Raw genomic sequence first — 10,765 nt, 5'->3', positions numbered from 1 at the left:
TCTGAGATTAGCCTCCATGATGTGACAGTGAAACATCAGAGTGTTGAAATGAGCAGATTTATGACTCATGAACTTTTCATCTGTATGATCATACGTTTTGGTGATTTCACACACACGTATGTGAATATGAAATCTTCAGATGGAATATTTCATCTCACTGGTGACACGTTTGTCTAGAACACAGCCTGACTCAGTCTGACCAGAGTAGTGTATATATATACACACACACATACATAGTGTAAACACATCTCTCTAATGTATTTTTAATGACGCGTGAAGACTAATTCCCTGAATGTGTCCTCCTGTATAAGACAGTGTTTGACCTGAATGTTTCTGGTCACACACTTTATTTTAACTGTTGTAGAATATCTATGTAGACATGATTGTTGAGTCAAACATTATAAAGTTCAACAAAGATGGATGATTCCAAATAAGTGTAACCACAACATTTTACTACACTGAATTATGAGCAGCGATTTCAATGACTGTACGTGAATTAAGTTTCCAGTAACTTAAATGACATATGAGAAATGTGACGTTACATTTTTTAATGTATTGGTTTGTAATTTGTTTTTTAAATGTATTGTATATACTGTGTATAACATATTATATAACATGTATTGTGTATTTGATGTTTTGTGCCTATGTTAAAAATGTATCAATAAAATCAAAAACGTTATACACACATATATTACATATATATATGTATGTGTGTGTGTGTGTGTGTGTGTGTGTGTGTGTGTGTGTGTGTGTGTGTGCGTGTGTGTGCTCATGTTATATATTGTATTTTAGTAATTCAAAAATTCAGGGCAAGTTTATTTATTTAATTTAATTCAATTTAACTTATCTACTTTAATTTAATTTTTGATTTTATTTATTCAGGTGAATCCTATTGAGATATTAATCTCATTTTCAAGAGAGACCTGAATGTACATCTAAGACATAATAAAAACAATTAATGAACAGATAATCCAAAAAGACTTTTCCATACATTCTAAATAGCAAACAATAAAAATTTTAAATTTTAAAACATATAAAATGCCAAGATGGAAAAAGAGAAAAATAAAAGCCCCATCAGTTAAAACAGCTGTGCTCTGTTGAAAATCTTGTTTCTAAGATGTGGATCATTTAAAGACCATCTGTCTTTAAAGTGCTCTGCATTATTCCATCAAATCCAAATGTGATTTGTATATTATTTATTTGTTAATGAGAATATTATTTGTGTAGCAGCTTTTAACAACAAACAACAACAATCAACACAACACAAAGACGAAGAGCTGAGAACTGAACTGACACAAGAAAATATAAAAACACATATTTCAACAGGATACACAGGATCAGATACAAACACATTCCAACTTTAATAAATTCAAATTCAAACTCAAACAGCTTTATTGGCATGAACAAAAACATGTTATAGCCAAAGTATTTTACAAATTATTAAAATATATACATACAAGACCATAACTATTAAACATGTGTTGAATATTGATACAGATTTAGATTTTAAAAAGACAATATAATTTAATATAATAGATTATACATATACATTTATTTACTTTAATAAAATACCCAACTTTATTAACAGCTGAGTCACCATAACCTTAAACCACAGAGTGAGAGGAGGTGATATGCATCAGTCTGGTTCTAACCCTGATGTTTCCCGACTGCCCTGTAGGGTGGGACCTGGTTTATGGAATAGGAGTGACACATCACCTTGGCTGAAATCTTCTCCTCCTGACTCATTCTACTCTCCGTTACTCTATTTTTCTCTCATCCTCCGCCTCTGGTTTACGGCGCCATAGAGAGACAAAAGTCCCTCAGACTTTCACCTCCTCCCCCTCCTCCTCTTCCTCCTCCTCCTTTCTACTCTGCACTTTCTTTCTCGTCACACAGGTCGCTCGCTCTTCTCAGGAGTCGTGTCACAGCCTGACATGCTGGCCTTCAGCCAATTAGGTGGAAGCTGTCAAATTTTAAGTCTTTTTCTTCTGTATTTTTCTTGTTCTGTAGTTTTCTGTAGTTTTCATCCTGTAGTTTTTTTCAGTTTTAGTCTTCTCTAGTTTTATTCATTTTTCTTTTCAGTAGTTTTCTTCTTCAATTGTTTTATTCTGTTTTCTTCTTCTGTAGTTTGATTCAGTTTTCTTCCTCTGTTGTTTTATTCAGTAGTTTTCTGTAGTTTTCTTCTTCTCAAGTTTTCTTCTTCTGTAGTTTTCTCTTGTATTTTCTTCTCTAGTTTAATTTAGTTATCTTCTGTTGTTTTATTCAGTTTTCTTCTTCCCTAGTTTTATTCAGTTACCCTTTCTGTAGTTTTATTCAGTTTTCTACTTCTTTAGCTGTATTCAGTTTCCCTTTTGTGTTGTTCTATGCAGTTTTCTCCTTCAGTTTTTTTGTTCAGTTTTCATCTTCTCTAGTTTTATTCCTTTTTCTTCTTCAGTAGTTTTCTTCCTCAGTTGTTTTATTCAGTTTTCTTCGTTCTGTAGTTTTCTTCCTCTCTAGTTTTATTGAGTTTTATTTAGCACCAAGTGTGTCACTGCCCAGTGGTCCCTGGCACCGAGGATTATAATTAGGGCCCTCGCACCAAGGGTCCTCGCACCCTTGGTGCGAGGACCCTATTGAAACCTAGCTTAAAAACCTTGATAAAAGTAAATTGCCTTTATCAGGGCCTTCTCATGATAGAAAAGTCATGGAACTTTCTACACACATCAGCCTTGTGAAAATTTACATCTGGTGTGGGTCTCACATGTAGGCATGGCAATATGGTTTAACAGTGCCCCTTGCAAAATTTCAACGAGGCCCTTCCCATACCCGTGGTTTCACCTACATGTACGAAAATTGGTAGGTGCATGCATCATGCCAGGACTTACAAAAAAGCCTCTTGCACCCATACCCTAAACCCAATAGGAAGTCAGCCATTTTGAATTCAATATCTACTCACTATCATGTGCACTGCCACTCCTTCTCCTGAAGCACTGCCACTGCACCAAATCACAGCTAGTTCCGTTGTCAGGGCTTTAATTAAGTTCTTCTCCACCTTCGGCTTGCCAAAAACTGTACCGACAGATCGGGGCACAAAATTCCAATCTCAGCTCTTCAAACAGGTCCTTGCAGTGGCACCAAACTTTGAAACCAATGCTGCATAAATATTGTTTGGAGATGGACAAGAGCTGGGATGGAAGCATCCCTTTTGTCCTCTTTGCCACCCGTGAGTCAGTGCAGAAATCCTTAGGATTCAGTCCAGCAGAACTTGTTTTCGGTCATACTCTTTGCGGCTCCCTGAAAGCGCTTAAAGATTAATTCCTCTTGGTAGAGTCAACCTCGTAGAAGAATTTGCTGAGCAGATTCTGCGAATGTTTACATCACGCCCGTTCCTTTGCACAGAAAGCGCTGGCAAGCTCCCAGATAGAGATGAAAATTCAGTTCCACCATTCCGCTGTAGCTCAACATTCTCTGCTCTGTTACCCATCCCTGGCCCTTCTCTCTCTGCACACTTTTCCAGGCCATACAATACAACCAAAGCTGAGTGACACAGATTATGTGATCAGCACTCCTGACAGAAAGTGCAAAACTCATGTCTGTCATATAATTACGTTTATATGACGCAGTGTGCCATCTGAAGTGGTTGCACATCGTAATGACCGCCAGACACTGCACTCATGGGTTAAGATTAATTGCAGAAACTGAGTGGCAGCAGAAAAGATTTAAAGGATTTTTATAAGCATTCTTAATTGTGATCACTAGGTGGAGCCATAGACCACATAATAGACACATATGAGGCACTGTATCAAACCTTACAATGCAAATGTCATGTAAATGATATGATTGAGTTACGTACTATTTTCAAAAGGAGGCGTTGTGATTATAATGTAATATTAGTATGCAGATGTCTTCATTGTGAGAATGTCATCAAACATGTAAAATTTGGGGAAGATTGGAGAAAGTATCATAGAGTTATAGCCACTTCCTATATTTCCGTTAGGTGGTGCTAAAGTATTACTAAATATGAGCATGTAGATGTGTTCAGGGCAGGAGTCTCATCACACCTATAAAGTTTGGCTTGTTTGGACACTGCATGCTGGAGTTATAGCAACTTCCTGTTTCATGGATCAAAATTTGTTGTGCTGCCACAGGCGGGTCCTTCAAGGAAAAATCAAAAGCTCTGCACTGTAGAGTTGCACAGGTCTGAAAATGAGAATAAACCAACAATGATCTTGGAATTGGACAATATGTCACGGACATAAAGTCACTTCCTGTTTCGTATTTAACTCGCACCAGAGCCGCCTTTAGGTGAAAACTCAAAACAGACATCCAAGAAGCATCAGCATATTCAACAAATTATTCTCTGACCCTTTTTTTGAGGGCCAGGTCAACTCTCTAGGAATAACAAATGAAAAAGTAAATAATAATATGACATGTTGCCTAGAGGTGGCGCTATTAATACTACTAAATATGGACATATAGGTTTGTTTAGTCCAGGACTCTTATCATACATAAAAATTATTGGGCCGTTTGGACAATGCATGCTGGAGTTCCAGCGAGATGAATTTTCATGGCGAACAATCTAAATTTTGCCGTGCCGCCATGGGAAGGCTGTTCTACAAAAAGTCACAGTTTTAACTACAGTGCATCATCAAGTTGTTAAGCATTTCATGACCATGTTTGGATCATGATTTGATCAACCTGCTATAAGCAGTATATCAAAGTGTGAAACAAGACACTTCGTGTTTCAACAAGGGGGCACTATGATTATTGCTGAATATGAGAATATGAGTGTGTTCAGGGCCAGACTGTTATGACACAAAGAAAGTTTGAGGCAGTTTGGACAATTTGTGTTTGAATGAGAGCGAGTTGATTTTTCACGGCGAAGGATCGAAATTCGCCATGCCATGAGGGCCAGGTCCTCCAACGAAAACTCAAGATATTTACAATTTAACAAGGAAAAGGTGTTAATATGACACTTACTGACCATCATGTTGATCTGATGAATTCCCTAGGAGGAGTAAAGTACATGACCAAAAAGGCTTGTATCTCCATCTCCTAGCCTTTAGCTTAGCCCTGGCTCTGCATCCATGGAATGGCTTCTTCAGCTCAGCCGGTATGGGATGTTTAAATCCATATCTGGTAAACTTTAAAGCCAGGGGTTCTTCCTTTGTGTACATTATTTTCTCCATCGCCAGACGAAACAACGACATAGAATAAAAAACATCAATCGACAAAACAAATATACTAATATGTACAAATATATTGCAAAAAAACTACGAGCTATGCGGACTTGCTGCCAATTCTTGCCAGGTGACGTTCAGCTTGAATATGATCTTTTCAAACAACTGCCTCAGATCACCGTCCATTAAGATCCATGACTCGTGTGTAGATCCTGGACACTGTACAACAATGTCTACAACTGTACTGGCAGCATCAATACAGTCTGTTTGATGATGATGTGATTTTGTTTTTGTTTACAAATACCTCCTCCTCTTGCGATTGTGTAATCATTTTTACATGCGTTCCATCTCTAGCACTGATCACAGCAGGTGATAGACCGGCTATTGCAATAAATCTGTTTTATTTCTTTGTAGTTGTTGAACATCTAAAAGAAATCGTATGAATGGTCCTATAATGTTGAGTCAGAGCGCATTTATTGTTTGGTGGATATATCGACTTTTCTCTGTTGTAGTAAGTAATGCAGCGTTGCCAAACATTTAATTTCTGCACTGATCAGGTAGGACATTGCATCCCTCACAAACTCCACAACTATCATTATTCCTTCATGATTGAGTCAGTATCTTTTAAGTAATTCAGCATCGTGTAAGATTTCTAAAACCCTGCGACGTGGAATGAAAGCAGCCCTTTTACGATTCTTTGTGATTTGGTCTTAGTGAGTTAGGAGTCCTCTCAACTGCTTTTAACTTCCCCCATACTTAGGTGCTACTTCTAGCGCTAAGTGGATTTGTGAATTACTCTAAGTTAGAAAAATTAAGAGTCTTAAAGTTAGGACTAATTTCTCCTAAATCGCCAAACTAAATCCTAGCTAGGAGCTACTTTTAGCCTAAAAGGCCCAAAAAAGAGACACAGTACATGTATTGGCAATACCCAGCTATAGCTCATGGAACTCGCCCTGTCTGTTAGAAGCCAAATCCAATGGTTCACCCAGATTTATCACTGATTTCAGGAAAGTGAATGCAGTCACCATGCCCAATTCTTATCCACTGCTGCGAATGGAAGATTGCGTAAATAACATGGGCTCTGCCAAATTTGTAATTAAACTGGATTTACTAAAAGGTTATTGGAAGGTGCTCCTGATGGAGCGTGCATCAGAAATCTTCAGTTTTGTAACTCCAGATTATTATCTGCAGTACACCATTATAACTTTCAGGATATACAATGCCCCCGTTATTTTTCAACAGTTAGTAAATACTGTTCTGGCTGGTGTGACCAACTGCAATGCTTATCTGGATGACTTGTAAGCTCAGCTACCTGAGCCGAACACCTACAACCGTGTTCAGCCACCTTGTGAAAGTCTCTCCCTCTCCCCATGGGTTTTCACCAGGTGAGGCGGAGTGTGGCAGAACAGGGCAGTACAGGGGCAATGGTCTGCACAGGAGGGTGCAGGGCATATGCACATGGCTCTCAAACACTTCCTGCCATACCTGAAGGGAAAGCATGTACTTGTTTACTCGGGCACCAAATCAGCACGGTTGCTGCTGGCATCCTGGGACCTCTGACATGGGCGGCCCAATGGCTGGCCAGCTTGCGGGCTATGTAGTTCCTGGGGCAGAGGAACCAGGCTGCAGACTTCCTCTCCCATCACAAGCCCCCATCGGGAGAATGGCGACTCCATCCAGAGGTGGTAAACACCATCTGGGGTCTTTTCAGCAAGAATGAGGTGGATTTCTTTGCCTCAGAGGCATCCACCCACTGCATCCTCTGATTCTCCTTGATGGAGAAGACTAGTCCTCTGGGTCAGGATGCACTGGCGCACGCCTGGCTGAGGAACCTACTTTATGCCTTTCCACCAGTTCCTCTGATATTGCCCACACTTCACAGAGTGCCCCAAGAGGGCCACAGACTTCTGCTGGTGGCCTCCTTCTGACCAGCAAGGATGTAGTTCCCTCTGCTGCGCAGGCTCTGCCACGGCTCGCCTCCCTGACAGAGGGAATCTCCTAACCCAGTTTAGGGGGTCAGATTTGGCATCCCAATCCTTGCCACCTCCAACTGTGCATTGGGCCTGTTGAAGGCCTGAGCCGCTACTGAACACTTGCGTGGAGGCAGTCAGAAAGACTATTGATAGAGCACCTTTCATGTGTTTACAAAATGATAACAAGTGGAAACTCTTTTCATGCTGGTGTGTACGTCAGTTTTATTGAGTTTTCTTTTTTGGTTGTTTTATTCTGTTTTCTTCTTTTCTAGTTTTATTCAGTTTTCTTCTGAAGTTTTATTTAGTTTTCTTCTGATGTCTTCTTCTTGATTCAGTTTATGTCTTTATGTTGTTTTATTCAGTTTTCTTCTTCTGTACTTTTCTATAGTTTTCTTCTTCTTTAGTTAGATTCAGTTTTCTTCTGTAGTTTTTTTCAGTTGTCTTCCTCTGTTGTTTAATTCAGTTATCTTTTGTTGTTTTATTCTGTTTCCTTTTTCTGTTGTTTTATTCAATTTTCTTCTTCTCTAGTTTGATTTAGTTTTATTCTGTAGTTTTCTGCCGTTTTTGTCTTCTCTTGTTTTATTCAGTTTTCTTCTTCCATAGTTTTCTGTAGTTTTCTTCTCTAGTTTTATGCAGTTTTCATCTTTAGTTTTATTCAGTTTTCTTCAGACTGTGCAGAACCTGTTCACTTCCTGCAGATGGAACCTGAAGGGGACAACAGTAGGTTGGTGATGTAGGTGCAGAGTGATGACAGGAGAGAGGAGAGGATGGCGTCAGGGGACAGAAGATGGGGACAGATGTGCAGATGTCCACTAGGACCCGTAGGGGAAAGCACAGGAATTTCCTCCTGTCCACACCTGCACAGGATCATGTCGTTCTGGTTTGAAGTTTGTGCCCCAACTCCAGTGGAGTTACAGAGTGCTTTAAAAGGCAGTTTACACAGGTACAGGTCTGTCAACACCACACATATGAATCTGATGTGTGTAGACAGTTCAAGGTACACGATTTGATCCACCTGATCTATGTCTTCAAGGTTTGGGGACTTTTCATGCCTTCACAGAATGGCAATAAGGTCTCCCCCAGATGTAACACAGGTCCCCAACTTGACTCAGACCAGGACCTTCAGTCCATCATCTTGACCCTCAAGGCCTCATTGAACTGTATGTGGCAGCTTATGAACGTGTCTGACCCCTAAATGATCCATTTTGAAGTTGTGACAGATTCTTACTGGACTGGGTTCAACTGTTTGATGTGGGTACTGACACCAAAACCTTGACTTTGATACAAATTCTTAACAACACATTTTTAAAATGCCAATTTTATCAAACTCAAAACAAAAAGAAAATTACAAAACACATCACAGCGCAAATTTTAGTTTTACTTTATTAGCTCCATACAGTCTAAAGGTAGATGTCCATGTGTTTGATTACAAAGCAGGTCTGGGTTCTATATTAATACTGTGAAAGTATCAAAGTGCTCAGTCCACAAAGAAATGCACATAGTCTGTATTCAGAATGTGGGTTCAACAAAACAGTAGAATTTTCAAGAAAGCAGTAGAATTTCCTACAAAAAAGTAAGGATTGTTTAAGGATCCTGTCTTCTGTTTGGATCTGGCCACATCACCTAATTCACATCACAAGAAATATTAATCCCTGGCCAGGCAACAAGGAAAATATCACCTTGCATGCCTTATCCATCCCTTATCCATCCCTGAACTGACCCAACCTCAATGTCTCCACATGCCTCTTCCATGGCTTGCAGAAGAGGCATATGGTCGTAAACTTTCCACCACCAAGCTGAAAAGAATTCCTCAGTAGGATTAAAGAAAAAGGGAGTAAGGGGGGAGATGAGGAATAGAAAAGTTGTTGTAATTAGTTAACCAGTCCCGGACTAGAGCAGCCCAATGGAAACTAACATTATCCCAGACAACAACAAACCTGGGGCTTCTCTGGTCCATCCTGTACAACTACATTATGTAGTGTGTCAAGAAGTATGATGTGTTCCATATTATAGGGCCCAAGGGTGGCATGGTGATGGAGGACACCTTGTAGACTAATGGCAATACACAAGGTGATATCAATGGCCCTTTGGCCTATAATATTTCAGCCCTGACCCCTGGTTTTAGTCAGAATGAAGCTGGCCTCATCAATGTAAATGAAGTCAGGAGGCTGCACAGCTGCATCAAATTCCAGGACTCTGTAACAGAAAATGAAGAGAGATAAGTGAGGCGTTGTGTTTGTCTGTGAATATGGGATATGTAATTCTGGTGAAAAAAAACAAAAACAAAACAAAAGAATAAAAACAGGATTACAATGTCTACATTTTCACACAAGGATGGGGCTGGAATATGTTGGGTCAGATAGACAGAACAGAACAGTTACAAAGGTACAGTCTAGTAAAGTTGAAGACATACCTGTTCTCCAGTCTAAATGTCTGTATTACAGACGCCACCGTGTAGCGACTGAGGTTGGGCTGGACTCTCTGTCCAGTATCAGGCCATGGTTGATGACATGTTCCACCAAAGTGGTTCTGATGTCATCGGATATATTTGTTTGTCTTGTGCCTGGTCTTCCTCTCTGTCTCTGTCTCCGACTTCCTCGACCTCTTCTTCTCACTCTTGCTGCTTCCAAGTGTGCAAAGATCTCACAAAAGCTAAACTGAGGTCTATATGTAGTGCTAAGGCTCATATATCTAAAAGTTATAAGTCAAACCTGTTGAAATTTTTTTAAAAAAATGTCATATATTGACATATATGTCTGGCATATACAAATATGTATGTTTATGTATATTTGCTTATACTGCAGACATGTTTGTGTGTAGGTGTGTGTATGGGTTTTAAGGTGTGTGTAGATGGGTGTAGGTGTGTGTAAGTGTGTGTAAGAGTGTGTAGGTGTGTGTAGGTTTGCGTAGGGGTGTATAGGGTTGTGTAGGTGTGTGTAGGGGTGTTTAGGAGTGTGTAGGGGTGTGTAGGTGCGATTAGTGCTCAAACACACACTATATATGTATAACATGTTGTGACCATATATGTTAATGATACATTTAATTTAAAGAAAAACATATCTACATACAGCAGGGAAAATTAGTATTGAAGGGCTAAATACTCCATTTTATTACACATAACTTAATTTATGGACATATATGTTTTGAATTCTTTGTATGTGTGGATTACTTGGTTCGTTACTGACATCTGGTGATAATTTCATGTCAATAGCCCCATTAGGAATATATTTACTGAGAAAAATGTTGACGCGTTCAATACTTATTTTTTCCGCTGTTTGTAGGCTATATGCCTTTTATTTTTTTCTTATTCATTTAAACATGTCTATCTTCCCATTTTGGGAAAGTCGTCTCAGACTTTTGGACCCTAATGTATACAATATTATATCAACATATACTGACAGGTTTTGGGGTGGATATATATTTATGTAACATACACTATGTTTATAAGCATACATACATAAATATGTATCAGTAGATATGTGTCAGTAAATGAAATTGTTGTTATTATAGGTTTCCTACAAAACTTTTACATAAAAAGTATATATGAAACCTATAAAAAAAATAACATATGTTCTTTGATTACATATGGCATATATGGACATTCAATATATGTACATATATTACATTTATATA

The sequence above is a fragment of the Seriola lalandi genome, unplaced genomic scaffold, assembly GCF_002814215.2.
Source record: "Seriola lalandi dorsalis isolate HSWRI2012SDOR001 ecotype SW California unplaced genomic scaffold, Sedor1 jcf7180002055006, whole genome shotgun sequence".
Lineage (NCBI taxonomy): Eukaryota > Metazoa > Chordata > Actinopteri > Carangiformes > Carangidae > Seriola > Seriola lalandi.
This window is presented reverse-complemented; position numbering follows the sequence as displayed.